We start from the raw sequence: 16,366 nt of genomic DNA, 5'->3' as shown, positions 1-16,366 counted from the left end.
TAAAAAAACAACATTAATAATCTATAGATCCTATACATTTAACAAAAACTAAATGTAAAAACCAGCAGACATTTTCTACAATTCTACAATCATTAAAATGTTTACATTTATAGATTATGATAGAGATGAGACTAATGCTGAAATCTAGGGGTGAAATACTTACCACACATACTTACCACAGATACATACCTTACATCATGAATACGAGGTGATGAACATGAGGTGAAGACTGAGCTTTTTAAAGTTACATCTCGTTCACAAAAATACTAACTACCCAAGTGGGGACTAGGACAGGTGTCCTGATGAACTCCATCTCCCCATCAGGATCCACAGGATGCCGTCTACTCAGAGGGGCTTCTTGATTGCCATCCTCTTCGTCCTGCCTCCTCCTTATGCCCTGGCGTGGGACAGGAGTTATCATTGTGGCAGGATCATAGTACATACCAGCCACAATGCTGTGGATGTCGATATTGAAATAAGGCTGGGGCAAAGGAACTGTTGAAGGCTGTGGACTCCCTGAAAGTGGTGGCCTCCTCACAGGGGATGGGGTCCTGAGAGGGGATGGACTCCTCACAGGGGGTGGGACTAGGTGATTCCCCTCACTCTCAGGTCGGTGACTTGTACAGAGTGAGAGGCACCCTGAACCAAAACGGCTACCACAGCATTCTGCAGCGCCATGCAATACCCTCTGGTATGCATCTAGTTGGTCAGGGGTTCATCCTACAGCAAGATAATGACCCAAAACATAAGTCCAAGCTATGCCAGAACTACCTCAGGAAAAAAGAACAAGATGGTAAGCTTGAAAACATGGAGTGGCCAGCACAGTCTCCAGACTTAAACCCCATGGAGCTGGTTTGGGATGAACTGGACAGAAGAGTGAAAGCAAAGCTACAAGTGCCACACATTTATGGAAACTTCTGCAACAGATTTGGGAAGAACTTTCTGAAGAATATTTGATTTCTATTGTAGAAAGAATGCCACGAGTGTGTTCAGCTGTTATATCTGCCAAAGGTGGCTACTTCGATGAGTCAAAAGTTTAGAATACATTTTGGTCTAAAATTGATTCCATGATTTCTTTTTTAACTCCAATTGCTTATTTGTACTATGCTTTCATTTCAGAGTGCAATGAGACATTAAACTGAATAATTTTCAATAAAAAAATGGAAAAATTGGAGTGTTCTAAAACTTTTGACCAGTAGTGTATATATATATGCATAAACTTTTAAGCCATAACATTATGACCAGCTGCCTAATATTGTTAGTCCTCCTTTTGCTGCCAAAATAGCCCTGCAGCCCTGACCCATAGAGGTGTGGTCTTCACTAGATCTCTGAATGAAATTTATTTATTTATTTTTATATACACTATATTGCCAAAAGTATTCGCTCACCCATCCAAATAATCAGAATCAGGTGTTCCAATCACTTCCATGGCCACAGGTGTATAAAATCAAGCACCTAGGCATGCAGACTGTTTTTACAAACATTTGTGAAAGAATGGGTCGCTCTCAGGAGCTCAGTGAATCCAGCGTGGAACTGTGATAGGATGCCACCTGTGCAACAAATCCAGTCGTGAAATTTCCTCGCTCCTAAATATTCCACATTCAACTGTCAGCTGTATTATAAGAACGTGGAAGTGTTTGGGAACGACAGCAACTCAGCCACGAAGTGGTAGGCCACGTAAACTGACGGAGCGGGGTCAGCGGATGCTGAGGCGCATAGTGTGAAGAGGTCGCCAACTTTCTGCAGAGTCAATCACTACAGACCTCCAAACTTCATGTGGCCTTCAGATTAGCTCAAGAACAGTGCGCAGAGAGCTTCATGGAATGGGTTTCCATGGCCGAGCAGCTGCATCCAAGCCATACATCACCAAGTGCAATGCAAAGCGTCGGATGCAGTGGTGTAAAGCACACCGCCACTGGACTCTAGAGCAGTGGAGACGCGTTCTCTGGAGTGACGAATCGCGCTTCTCCATCTGGCAATCTGATGGACGAGTCTGGGTTTGGCGGTTGCCAGGAGAACGGTACTTGTCTGACTGCATTGTGCCAAGTGTAAAGTTTGGTGGAGGGGGGATTATGGTGTGGGGTTGTTTTTCAGGAGCTGGGCTTGGCCCCTTAGTTCCAGTGAAAGGAACTCTGAATGCTTCAGCATACCAAGACATTTTGGACAATTCCATGCTCCCAACTTTGTGGGAACAGTTTGGAGCTGGCCCCTTCCTCTTCCAACATGACTGTGCACCAGTGCACAAAGCAAGGTCCATAAAGACATGGATGACAGAGTCTGGTGTGGATGAACTTGACTGGCCTGCACAGAGTCCTGACCTCAACCCGATAGAACACCTTTGGGATGAATTAGAGCGGAGACTGAGAGTCAGGCCTTCTCGTCCAACATCAGTGTGTGACCTCACAAATGCCCTTCTGGAAGAATGGTCAAAAATTCCCATAAACACACTCCTAAACCTTGTGGACAGCCTTCCCAGAAGAGTTGAAGCTGTTATAGCTGCAAAGGGTGGACCGACGTCATATTGAAACCTATGGATTAGGAATGGGATGTCACTTAATTTCTTATGCGAGTCAAGGCAGGTGAGCGAATACTTTTGGCAGTATAGTGTATGTATATATTCATTCAGAGATCTAGTGAAGACCACACCTCTATGGGTCAGGGCTGCAGGGCTCTTTTGGCAGCAAAAGGAGGACTAACAATATTAGACAGGTGGTCATAATGTAATGGCTTAAAAGTTTATGCATGTGTATACACCACTGTTCAAAAGTTTTAGAACACCCCAATTTTTACAGTTTTTTATTGAAAATTATTCAGTTTAATGTCTCATTGCACTCTGAAATGAAAGCATAGTACAAATAAGCAACTGGAGTTAAAAAAAGAAATCATGGAATCAATTTCTAGACCAAAATGTATTCTAAACTTTTGACTCATCGAAGTAGCCACCTTTGGCAGATCTAACAGCTGAACACACTCGTGACATTCTTTCTACAATAGAAATCAAATATTCCTCAGAAAGTTCTTCCCAAATCTGTTGCAGAAGTTTCCATAAATGTGTGGCACTTGGTTGCTTTGCTTTCACTCTTCTGTCCAGTTCATCCCAAACCATCTCCATGGGGTTTAAGTCTGGAGACTGTGCTGGCCACTCCATGTTTTCAAGCTTACCATCTTGTTCTTTTTTCCTGAGGTAGTTCTGGCATAGCTTGGACTTATGTTTTGGGTCATTATCTTGCTGTAGGATGAACCCCTGACCAACTAGGTGCATACCAGAGGGTATTGCATGGCGCTGCAGAATGCTGTGGTAGCCGTTTTGGTTCAGGGTCCCTCTCACTCTGTACAAGTCACCGACCCTGGATCCAGCAAAACAGCCCCAGACCATCACACTTCCTCCTCCATGTTTGACAGTTGATGCCACACACTGTGGAACCATCCTTTCTCCTACTCGACGGCGTACAAAGATCCTGCGTGATGAACTGAAGATTTCAGTTTTTGATTCATCAGTCCATAATACCTTCTTCCAGTCTTCAGTAGTCCAATGGCGGCGTTTCATGGCCCAGGCAAACCTCTTTGTCTTATTCTGATGTCTTAGTAATGGCTTTCTTGCTGCAACTCGTCCTGTCAAACCTGCAGCTCAAAGTCTTCTCTTCACAGTTGAAACTGAGACTTGCTTACTACGACCACTATCAAGCTGTGCTTGAAGCTGTTGTCCTGTGAGCTGCCTATCACACAAGCTGTTAACTCTCAGAAATTTGTCCTCTGATTCAGTTGTGGCTTTGGGTCTGCCAGACCTCTTCCTGTCAGAGTTTGCCCCAGTTTCTGAGTGCCTTTTGATGGTGAAGGAAACTGTACTCACTGACACCTTGACTTTCTTTGCAATTTCTCTGTAGGAAAGACCTACATTTTTAAGTGTTATGATGGTCTGTCTCTCTTTCGTTGTTAATTGCCTTTTTCTCGCCATTTTTGTAGCGACACGCTACTTTCTGCAGTACAATACTGTTCAACTGATGCTCACGAGGGTATGGTACCACAGTGTGTTCCAACACTGCTTTTATGCAGACAGAGGGGGTTGTAAGTAATCCAGAAAAGCTGGAAGGCCTGTAGGAATTAGTAGCACCAGCTTTCAAGGCTTGATCAACCTCCATTGCTGCAGAACAGCTTTAAATTGTTAACCCATTTTGTGTTCCCTGAAAAAGGCCTTTTTGTATAATTCTGAAATGTACATTATTTTTCAGTTTTGGGTAACCTTACCTTTTTTTTAACCTCTGGCAGTTCACCACTTACCTTTGTACCATTTCAAGCTATTCATTGGACTTGAACGACTTGAATTGCAATAAATAACTGGAAAAATTGGGGTGTTCTAAAACTTTTGACCGGTAGTGTATGTGTGTGTGTATATACACACTTTACTGTGCAAACAGTGTGTATGTGTAAAAATAAGAATTAATAAGAAAGAAAAGCTCAGATATTTAGAGACAGACCTTTTTTATTTATATATCTATTATATAAGTCAGTATGAGTGAGAGTGAGGGGAATCACCTAGTCCCACCCCCTGTGAGGAGTCCATCCCCTCTGTACACCATCATGGCACCTGTTAGGGGGTGGGATTAGACAGCAAGTTAACAATTTTGTCCTCAAAGCTGATGTGTTAGATGCAGAAAAAATGGGCGAGTGTATGGAGAAGGGCCAAATTGTGATGGCTATACGACTGGATCAGAGCATCTCCAAAACTGCAGCTCTTGTGGCGTGTTCCCAGTCTGCAGTAGTCAGTATCTATCAAAAGTGGTCCAATGAAGGAACATTGGGTTATGGCAGCGACTGAGGGCAGGACTAGCGAGAAAACTTGAACACAATCAAAGGGGGCTGAACACAAATGCAGATAACCAGATCACAGTTCTGGAGAAATGTTTACTTATCTTTAATTAGATAATAATGCAGGTCAAATAATCCACAAAACAAATCCAAGTCAGCTCAAAAGACTTGACAGTAGTTCCAAAGAATAAATCCCCAAAATCCACAAGGTTAATCCAAAAGCATACAAAAGGTTCACAGGAGTCTAATCAAAAAACAAAGTCAATACTTCCAAAAAGTCATTCTAATTAGTCCACAAAATAAATCCATAAGGCATTCAAAAGAGCACTTGTCAATCAATCAAAACAAAGAACTATACCAGATGCACAAAGTCTTTTAAGGACAAGGCCATAAAACAGAGCACACGGCTGACCTAGACTTAATCAAGGTACAGGAAACACTAAGCAAAGTATTTGTGGAGGAAAAGGGTGAGTTAAATACACAAACCTAAACAAAGCACAGGAGACACCTATTAGACATAATGACAGAGACTGGACACCAACAAAAAGGCAGTGGGGGCCTCTAGTGACCAGAAAACAGTCCACAACCCTGACAGGAAACCAGTAGATATCAGTTTATATCTTGCTCTGTTCATGTTACAATTAGTTGCATATCTTACCTGTATATTTCAGTCTAGTTGTGTTGATATTTAACATGATCAGAAAATGACAGATGATTTTCAAAGTCTTTTCCTGTTTCATCATAAAATGGACATAATAAAGCGTCCAAAAGTCAGAATGGACAAACCCATGTGTATAAATCACACCAAAATATGGATTTGAATTACAACACTTAAGAGAAACATTATTTCAGACTTTTGCATAACAGCTTGATAGACTTTTATTTGATAATTATGTGCAGTATTGAGATTAAAATTTATACTTGATTTGGATTGGTCAGAAGGTGTTCAGCATGGTCCTGATAGCAGTTCAGGTTTCAAATCAAATCTCTCTTTTTTAAAGAATGTCCTCTTTCTGATTATATATATACAGTTATACAAACCAAAAAATAGTGTATGTCAAATATGTACAGAAGAAACTGAATCTGAGTTTAGAGACTAACTAACTAACTAACTAACTAAATATAATCACAATCGTTTACATCAGCAAACAAAACATTAATATAAATTATGTATACACAGGCCAGAGGGGCTCCAGAACCCATATCACAACATGTAGCAGCTCCTTTTACCTGCTGGCCCAGGTGCATGGGGTGCCGTGATCGTATAGTGGTTAGTACTCTGCGTTGTGGCCGCAGCAACCCCGGTTCGAATCCGGGTCACGGCATTGGCTTTTCCACATCACCGTTGAACGCTAGGCATGGCTTTTGACCGCTGGCTGTTTGTCACTTGAAAAGCATAAAAAGGTAGGACCCCGCTCCCCTTAAAACTCACATGGGCCAGTGGCGCAATGGATAACGCGTCTAACTACGGATCAGAAGATTCTAGGTTCGACTCCTGGCTGGCTCGGCTGCCTTTTAAGAGCCCAAAGGTGTGCCACAAATTCCATCTGCCGAATTGCTGGCAGAGTAACACCTCCCACAATCCCTGAAATGCGGAGAGTCCTGTACTGGGAGGTATGCTGGTTTTCTGCACCAGGAACACCAGCCCACGCTCTGTCTAGCGGCTGATCTTCCGCTGGAGTGACAGCTCGAGTAGCTGGATATTCGGTCAGCACTGGCCGATTTTGTGCTCTGCAATGCAAGGTTCCCATACAAAGCTCTGGATGATACCGCACTGGAGCTCAAACTGCTTGGTGGTCGAGTAAAATGCTGATCTCAACTCTCCTGGGGCGCCCTCCCATATGGTCTAGCGGTCAGGATTCCTGGTTTTCACCCAGGTGGCCCGGGTTTGACTCCCAGTATGGGAACGTGACTTTATTGGATTGCCCGCAGAGCTGGCAAGGAGTTCACCAAATCGCTGAGTTAATAACGGCTGGGAACGCTTCCTCAACGGAAACCAAAAACGATCACTGATTGCAGCCAGCAGCATGTTGGTGTTGTGTTCATTTCGATTCACAGCGCAAAACGTTACATAACTGATTTGTCATCACTTATTTATTTGTAGGCTCCCCCTAAGGCTCCCATGGGCCAGTGGTGCTACCTGAAGAACGATAGTCTGGGTCAGCCGGCCAATCACAGCTCACCCGGGAAATCTTTCTCGCCCAATCACATCGGCCCGTTACATCTTTCTTCCCCAATCCCTGCGCTGAAAAGATGGACAGACAATGATGGCCGCGCCCATAGCGAGCCAATCGAATCTCTCGCAATTTTATCGTTCTCCGCTAATCGCAACAATGGCCCGCCCACGGCAATCGATGGATCTTGCGCGCTAATGATGTGTCATTCAAGTCAAATGTATTCGCATAATTACAGTGTCATCCATCAATCTAACCTAACACTAGCCTACAATCTCCACAGAAGGTTGATCTGAAAAAGAGACCTCAGTCTGGGAATTCCTCCACATCTAAGAGTACATCCCCTACCCTGACTCCATCGCCATCCCCAACTCCTAAGCCTCTAATTGGTGAAACCCTGTCTTCTGCTTCTTCCCAACCATGTTCTAAAAGTAGTGGTGGCTCCAGCAGTGGCAGCATCACTGATGAAGGTCAGTGCAAATAAAGATGATCAGACTTTATGGTGTGTAGGAATGTACTCTCATTCACACTATTGCAGTTATACAGTAGACATACTGATGACTAAAAATAATCAGAATGAGACGGTAATAGGAACAAATGAAAACATTTATTAAAGTAAACTATATAAACACTATACAACTATAAGTTTATTTACAACAATATTATTTGCAGCTACTATTTATACTAATTACTATTAGAATAAGAATGTCCTTTTTTAGCAGGCTGTGATTGTTATAAAATTAGCTTTTGATGCTTGTTATTTTAATTATTATTCCTTAATTACTCATTACCACATTTGTTTGACAACTACATCATTTTCAAGCCCAGTAACTGAAAGTATTTTGCACAAGGAAACAGTCTATCATCATTCTGAAGTCACCTGGTTGTTAACTGCTGCCAGACGCATCACAATCTTCTTCCCCATAACGAACAAGAAGTTGATTGTGGATGCAGGTAAGATGAATCTGAATATAAGACAGCACATAATATAAGTTAAAGCAGAGTGAACTTCCCCTGAACAAAAACAGCAGCTAAACAAAGGTTTTACTCACAGCGAACGCCTCACGGAGAGCATGCAGCTTCAGGCCGATATCAGTTACCCCTCTCTCTGTAAGATGGTCCCTAAGAAACAAAAGATTTACATGCTTAGTGTATTAAACATACATTACTCCTTTATACCATTAAACTGTGAAGAGAAGCGTACCAAGTAAAGGGCACCTCCATCTCCTCTTGGCTAAGGCTCTCCTCACTCTCCTGCAAGACACATTAGCAATAAATCATTAAAACTCACACAGTAAATGTTACAGCCTCCCATTCAGGGGAATAGCAGCATCTGTAGATACACATCAGGTCTGAAACACAGAATTACCTCAGAGTCGTACTGTTCCTCTGAATCACTGTGGGGAGAGTCAACCTGCTCCTGCTCCCAGGTGGAGGTGTTCACCTGACCATCTTTAGCCACATGCAGGAACGTGCAGGACACCTTTTTAAAGGTTTGCTGTTAAATTAAAAAATATATAAAAATGAACACTGCAGACCCATATGTGTACAAAATTCCAAGAGTTACTATCTACAATAAAGACTTCATGACATTGCAATAAATTTACCACATAATCCTCAAGTGGCTCCATGATGGTTTCCACCCGGTTACAGGAAAGGAGCTCTGTAACCTTCCCATATTCAGCCTTAAGAGAACAATTTGAAGTGAACACAATTAGTCACTGCAACTAACAAAAGTTTTGTGACGCCACAACAGATAATCCCTCACCTGTATGACAGTGAAATGGTCCTCGATGGTGGTCTGATAAGGGAATCCCTGCAAATGACAATTAGCTGAAACTCAAGATCTACTTCTCAAAAGTGTTCATCTAATAATCATTAATATCAATTCTCTTCATCAGAGTAACAAAGATGGTGATTACCAGCTGGTCGAAGTAGCGCGTCTTGGTGGTTTTAAACCAGCAAATCCACTCTCAGGACCCCTTATCATCCCGAGGAAGTATCCCTTAACGTCCACTGCCTAGAAATAGAGAAACTAAACATTAGAACTTGTAAAGAAGGATGTGTGTGTGTTTGTATCTCAGCTGCAGCACTGTACAATACCCCAGACTGGGAGTTGGAGGAGTCTGCAGTGTTGTACTCAACATTACAGCAGGTGCTGTTCAGCTCACCAGCACTGAGGGGCTGTGAAAAGTAGAAGATGAGGATCATCAGTGTTTTTTATCATAGCAGTTTCACACTAACACTTTCAAACATTCTGTCACTTGGAAAATCCAGAGATCAGATTTAGTAAATAAATGACAGGTTTGGTTACCAGAACAACAGCTGAAGATGTGGAGTGAGTTTCTGTGGGTAGCTGCGGCAGGATTGGCTCAACAACCTTAAGACACACACACACAGACACACACAGACACACAGACAGACACAGACACACAGACAGACACACACACACACACACACACACACACACACTTAGACAAAAGCAGCCTACACGTTTCAAATGTAGTTAAAATATTTTACTGACACATACCTGGAGGACTGAGGGAGTATCTGACGATTCTCCCAGCAAATCCACAGCTTCTGCAATAAATTAGTTTCATGTAAGTTTAATTACAACTAATATTTTCTGTTAAATGTAAAACATTAAAATGGCCAAATTTATAAGGTAGTAGAGAGAGAGACCTTGTAAATTTTTCTCTCCTTTCTTTCTAATGCTTAAAAGTTAATAAACCTGTGAGTTAGTTAGCTAGTTAATTTGTGAAGAAACAGACTAATTGTAGCATTAGTAGCTTGTGTAAATTCACTGTACATGTGACTGATTAAACTCTCTAAATCCTCAAGTCCAGGCGTCCTGATGAACTCCACCTCCCCATCAGGATCCACACGCTGCCGTCTACTCAGAGGGGCTTCTTGATTGCCATCCTCTTCGTCCCGCCTCCTCCTTATGCCCTGGCGTGGGACAGGAGTTATCATTGTGGCAGGAGCATAGTACATACCAGCCACAATGTTGTGGATGTCGATATTGAAATAAGGCTGGGGCAAAGGAACTGTTGAAGGCTGTGGACTCCCTGAAGGTGGTGGCCTCCTCAAAGGGGATGGGGCTTTATTTTAATAGCACTGTGTATGTTTTATAAAGCAGGAAAGCCTCACTATCAAAACAAGAAGTATTTACACAAGTTATATTACTGTAATCTTCCTATAACACTGCATTAAAAACTATTTTATTTACATTTACAGTATTTACATTTTAGCTGCATTTATAGGTGTTATACAGGGCTCTTCCAGTATCACGGCTTCACTGTTAGTCACACTGTGCACTTATTTCAATGCTTAAAAATATCTTCCCCCAAAAAATGCAGATTAAAATACATTTCTATTACAGTCTATTACTTTAGCACTTTCTTACTCCAGTGGTTCACATCCCCTTTGAGTCCAATTGTGTCTCCTCTCAAAAATTCGCCCTTTATCGTAAATTACACTACTCCTAACTATTTTATTCACGACAGCTAGAAACAAAACCTTGCTGAACAGAATTGAAACAAACAGCTTGATATTTTTGCCTAAGCTGCACTCTACATTGCCACACTAGCTCCATTTATTTGTACCGATTGGTTTTGTTCAGCTAGCTGCCTTTCCTCACAGCCCCTTTCTCTCTCCGCTTTAACAACTCGACAAACACGGACAATGAAAAATCCTTAAAATAATAAGTTACTTCATGTTATTGTAAGTATTTTAACTTATTCTATTCACTCCATCAAAAAAAAAAACTATAAACACTGAAAAACAATTACTTAGCTACATGCTAACTAGCCGTCTAGCTAATCTTTGCTAATACTCCTCGGCTTGACTTAGTAAACTTTAGCAAACGTTAAGTAAACATTGGGACTTTTATGAAAAGCTGATGTTAACATATCTGAAAACATCAACACTGTTTTCTTCTTCCCTGCTCGTTTCACTGGAGTCTGCCATTTTGTCCGCTAGCTTTAGCATACTGATCGTGTACGTAAAGCGATTAGCCGAATAAAGATTAGCCGAACAGAATTTCTGAAAACCATCTAATCATATAAAACGATATTCCTGATTGCGGTTTTTTTGTAATAACGCGGTGTTTAAAAGACTTTATACTTAAGTGAAAAAGAGGAAACTCAGTAACTCACCATTCCAGGGGTCGTACAGTCCGCTCCATCCGGGCTCGGGATCCACATCCGGGTGCTGAGGCTCGGCTCCTCCCCCGAAGTTCATCATCGCTGCGCTGTAGAGTCGGTGTAGGAGTCAAATCCAGTAGTGGAGTACAGAGAAATCCGAAACAGGGGTGTAGCAAAAATGCCAAAAGATAATCCAAATCTTGCGACCTTCAGAACCAGTATAAACCAACACTAACTAGTATAAAACAGCACTAACTAGTATAAACCAACACTAACTAGTATAAACCAATATAAACCAGCACTAACTAGTATAAACCAACACTAACTAGTATAAACCAGTATAAACCAACACTAACTAGTATAAACCAATATAAACCAGCACTAACTAGTATAAACCAACACTAACTAGTATAAACCAGTATAAACCAGCACTAACTAGTATAAACCAGCACTAACTAGTAACAAGAGTCAATAATGAATAAATAATAATAATAATCATAATAATAAGCTGAAATGTCCGGGAAGCCCAGGGAGTGAAGCATAGCTGAAGTTTAAGGCAGCATGTAGCTGTACAGTTAGAATTCAAGCTGTAGGACCAGTTTAAAGACGATACGACCTTAAAAAAAAAAAAAAAAACTCCTGTTTACGGCATCTACCGAAAACCTCCGAGAAAAACCGAACTGTACGGAAACCAGGAAGTGAAGTCCGTAAAAAATGCATTTACAAATTATATATTTTACATTTTATAATTTGCTCCTGCTGAACACACTCAGTGTCCTCAAGGTAGGATGATCTTTATCCTTTAATGCCACACTGTTTCTACAATAAATCATGTTAAAGTGACAGTGTTACAGTCTAATGTTATGTAGCACACAAGACACCTCATCTTGCCGTGAATTAGCCTAATGCTAGTTACCGTGCTAGCGAACCTGGCTACTGGTTTAAACTACACAATAAAATCATTAAGCTCGGTTTAAGCATTTATTTTATTTCCACAATGAAATATTTACCCCATTAGAAGTCCATTCTTAACAACCCCTTCTCCTGGTTTTAATAAAATAAATCGTGCTTAGCTTTGTGATTCAGCAGCTAGCGCGCTAACGGACTTTAGCCGATTTTTAGCGATTTCAATGACAGTGTAATATTTGGACTAATCATATCTACCGAGAGAACTTGTATATTTGTTGTAATTATTTAACACTTTATTGGTTATATTAATGTGAATATGATATTTCTCCTAATAATAGTTCACCTGTTAGTGAACATGCTGCTGCTTTAAATTACACACTAAAATCCTGAACCGAGTTGATGAGCTCGGGTAACGAGAATTTAGTTTATTTCCATAATATAATATTTACCCATTTAAAAGGTGACTTTTCACACCCCTGAGTACTGGTTTTACACTAAATCATGACTAGACTAGTGATTTAGTCAGGTCTAAAGGACTTAGTTACAGATATATGTAGATGTATGAACTTCGCTAATCATTTCATTTACACAGTTAGCATCATGCTAGTTATCGTGCTAGCGAACTCGGCTACTGGTTTAAATGACACAATAAAATCCTTAAGCTTGGTCAAGAATTTATTTTATTTCCACAATGAAATATTTACCCTGTTAGTAGGTCACTTTTAACAACCCTGACTACTGGTTTTACACTAAATCATGATTAGCCTTGTGATCCGCTAGCTAGCGCGCTAGCGGACTTTAGCCGATTTTTACCGATTTAAATTACACTGTAATAGTTGGACTAATTATATCTACATGTCTATTTGTTGTAATTTGTACACATTTTATCGGTAAATATAATATAAATATAATGTTTAGCCTAATGTTAGTTAAGCTGCTAGTGAACTTGGCTGTTGTTTTACATTACACACTAAAATCCTGAACGAGTTGATGAGCTTGACCAACGAGAATTTCATTTATTTCCACAATATAATACTCATCCCCATTAAAAAGTGACTTTTAACAACCCTGACTACTGGTTTTATACTAAATCATACTTAGACTACTGATTAATCAGCTCTCGCGCTAAAGGGCATGGTTACAGATGTACACCGATCAGCCATAACATTATGACCACCGACAGGTGAAGTGAATACGACTGATGATCTCCTCATCATGGCACCTGTTAGTGTGTGGGATATATTAGGCAGCAGGTGAACATTTTGTCCTCATAGTTGATGTGTTAAAAGCAGGAAAAATGGGAAAGTGAAAGGATTTGAGCGAGTTTGACAAATGGTGATGGCTGCACGACTGGATCAGAGCATCTCCAAAACTGCAGCTCTTGTGGGATGTTCCCGGTCTGCAGTGGTCAGTATCTATCAAACGTGGTCCAAAGCAGGAACGGTGGTGAACCGGTGACAGGGTCATGGGCGGCCAAGGCTCACTGATGGACGTGGAGAGTGAAGGCTGGCCCATGTGGTCCGATCCACAAGACGAGCTACTGTTGCCCAAATTGCTGAAGAAGTTAATGCTGGTTCTGATAGAAAGGTGTCCGAATACACAGTAAATCACGGTTTGTTACTTATGGGACTGCATAGTCAGGGCGCCCATGTTGACCCCTGTGCACCACTGAAAGCACCAACAATGGGCACGTGAGCATCAGAACTGGACCACGAAGCAATGGAAGAAGGTGACCTGGTCTGATAAATCAAGTTTTCTTTAACATGGCGTGGATGGACGGGTGTGTGTGCACATGGCACCAGGATGCACTATGGGAAGAGGGCAAGCTGGCGGAGGCAGTGTCATGCTTTGGGCAATGTTCTGCTGGGAAACCTTTTGGTCCTGCCATCCATATGGATGTTGCTTTGACATGAACCACCTACCTAAGCATTGTTGCAGGCCATCTACACCCTTTCATGGTAACGGTATTTCCTGATGTCTGTGGCCTCTTTCAGCAGGATGATGCACCGTGCCCCAAAGCAAAAATGGATCAGGAATGGTTTGATGACCACAACAATGAGAATGAGGTGTTGACTTGGCTTCCAAATTCCCCAGATCTCAATCCAATCGAGCATCTGTGGGATGTGCTGGACAAACAAGTCCAATCCATGGAGGCCCCACCTCGCAACTTACAGGACTTAAAGGATCTGCTGCTAACATCTTGGTGCCAGATACCACAGCACACCTTCAGGGATCTAGTGGAGTCCATGCCTCGACAGGTCAGGGCTGTTTTGTCAGCAAAAAGGGGACCAACAGCATATTAGGCAGGTGGTCATAATGTTATGGCTGAGCGGTGTATGGTATCTACCTAGAGAACTTCACTAATGGTTTCATTTCCACAATATCATAGTGAGTATAAAGGTTTTAATAATTATACAGTATAATATTTTTTATAGATTTGGGTGGTGGACAGGGGCAGGAGGTTTTAGAGAGTTTAATCAGGTCACATGTACAGTGAATTTACACAATCTGACTGCTACAATTTTTCTGTTTCTTCACAAGTTAACTAATTATCAAACTCACTGCTTTATTAACTTTTATGCATTAATAGGAAAGTTTGATATTGTGTAATTGAAGAGTCATAATTCTGAGTCACAGAAAAATAATCTATTGCAGAGCCTGTGGATGTGCTGGAGGAATCAGCAGATACTCCCTCTGTCCTCCAGGTATGTGTCAGTTAAATAGTAATATTTTAACTTCATTTAAAACCTACAGGCCACTTTTTTCTAAGTGTGTGTGTGTGTGTTTGTGTGTGTGTGTGAGTGTGTGTGTGTGAGTGTGTGTGTGTGTTTGTGTGTGTGTGTGTTTGTGTGTGTGTTTGTGTGTGTGTGTGTGTGTTAAAGTCATTGAGCCAATCCTGCAGCTGCTGCCCACCGAACCACACGAAGAACCTTCAGCTGTCATTCTGGTAAGAAAATCCTTCATTTATTTCCTAAAGCCAATCAATGGATTTTACAAGGTTGTTTTTACTGTAAAGAATGTTAGTATAAATCTGATATGATAAGAAGCACTTATGATCTTCATGCTCTACATTTCACAGCCGCTCGATGCTGATGAGCCGGACAGTGCCTGCCGTGATGTTCAGTGTGTGTCTGTAGTCTCCTCCCTCTCCCAGGTATTCTACACTGCTGTAACTGAGATACAAACACACAAACATCCTTCTTTACAAGATCTAATGTTAAGTTTTGTTTCTCTATTTCTGGCCAGTGGACATAAGCAGAGACATCATTGGAATGATGAGGGGTCCAGAGAGTCGGCTCTGCTGGTTTGAAAGCGCAGAGACACACTGCTTGACTCGCGAGGTAATCACAGTCTTTATTACTCTGATGAAGAGAATGGACATTTTTGAACTGACATGATTTTTAGAAGAGCACTTTTGTGAAATGTGGTTGTAGATCTTGAGTTTCATCTAATTGTCTTTTACAGGGATTCCCTTATTATACCAGTGATAAGGAGAGTTTCACTGGCATTCAGGTAAGGGATTATTCATTGTGGCATCACAAAATGTTATGAACTGCAGTGACTAATTGTGTTTGTGTGTTTTAAGTTTGTTGAGCCGAACATCCAGCTGCTGCCCACAGAACAACCTCAAGACCCTTCACCTGTTTTTCTGTTTTTTTCTAAGTGACAGAATATTAGTATGAAACTGCTGTGATCAGAAGCACTCATGATCTTCATGCTCTACTTTTCACAGCCGCTCGATGCTGGTGATCTGATCAGCGCTTGGTGTAATATTCAGTTCCTCTCTGCACAGGCCTCCATCTCCCAGTTCAAGGTATTCTACAGTGCAGCAGCTGAGATACAAACACACAAACACCCGTCTTTACAAGTTCTAATGTTTAGTTTTGTTTCTCTATTTTCAGTCAGTGGAAATGAAAACATACTTCCTGGGGATGATAAGGGGCCCACAGAGCCGTCTTTGTTGGTTTAAATCCACCAAGACGAGCAGCTTGAATCACATGGTAATCACAGACTTAATTACTCTGAGGAAGAGAATTGACCTTGATGATTATTAGACGCTCACGTTTGTGAAATAGATCTTGAGTTTCAGCTTTTTGTCATTTGCAGGGATTCCCTTATGAGTCCTCCATAGAGGACTGTTTCACTGGCATACAGGTAAGGGATTATTCGTTGTGGCATCACAAAACTTTTGTTAATTGCAGTGACTAATTGTGTTCACTTTAATTTGTTCTCTTAAGGCTGAATCTGGGAGGGTTACAGAGTTCATCTCCTGTAACCGAATGGAGACATCATTCGTCGTGCCACATTATTTTGTGGTAAATTTATTGCACT

General features: G+C 41.4%; 3 non-coding genes across 3 annotated transcripts; all 3 read left to right on the top strand.

Moving 5' to 3' along the window:
• Window positions 1-6,059: 6,059 nt before the first annotated feature.
• On the top strand, window positions 6,060-6,131 carry trnah-gug (transfer RNA histidin (anticodon GUG)). Its single transcript has one exon. It is a non-coding gene; the product is annotated as a tRNA-His (tRNA).
• A 109-nt stretch (window positions 6,132-6,240) lies between these two features.
• On the top strand, window positions 6,241-6,313 carry trnar-acg (transfer RNA arginine (anticodon ACG)). The gene has a single exon. It is a non-coding gene; the product is annotated as a tRNA-Arg (tRNA).
• A 328-nt stretch (window positions 6,314-6,641) lies between these two features.
• Window positions 6,642-6,713, top strand: trnae-uuc (transfer RNA glutamic acid (anticodon UUC)). The gene has a single exon. It is a non-coding gene; the product is annotated as a tRNA-Glu (tRNA).
• Window positions 6,714-16,366: the final 9,653 nt, after the last annotated feature.

This window comes from Hemibagrus wyckioides, unplaced genomic scaffold (assembly GCF_019097595.1).
Source record: "Hemibagrus wyckioides isolate EC202008001 unplaced genomic scaffold, SWU_Hwy_1.0 Contig9, whole genome shotgun sequence".
Classification (NCBI taxonomy): Eukaryota; Metazoa; Chordata; class Actinopteri; order Siluriformes; family Bagridae; genus Hemibagrus; species Hemibagrus wyckioides.
The sequence above is the reverse complement of the archived record's forward strand: the minus strand, read 5'-3'. Positions and strand labels throughout refer to the sequence as shown.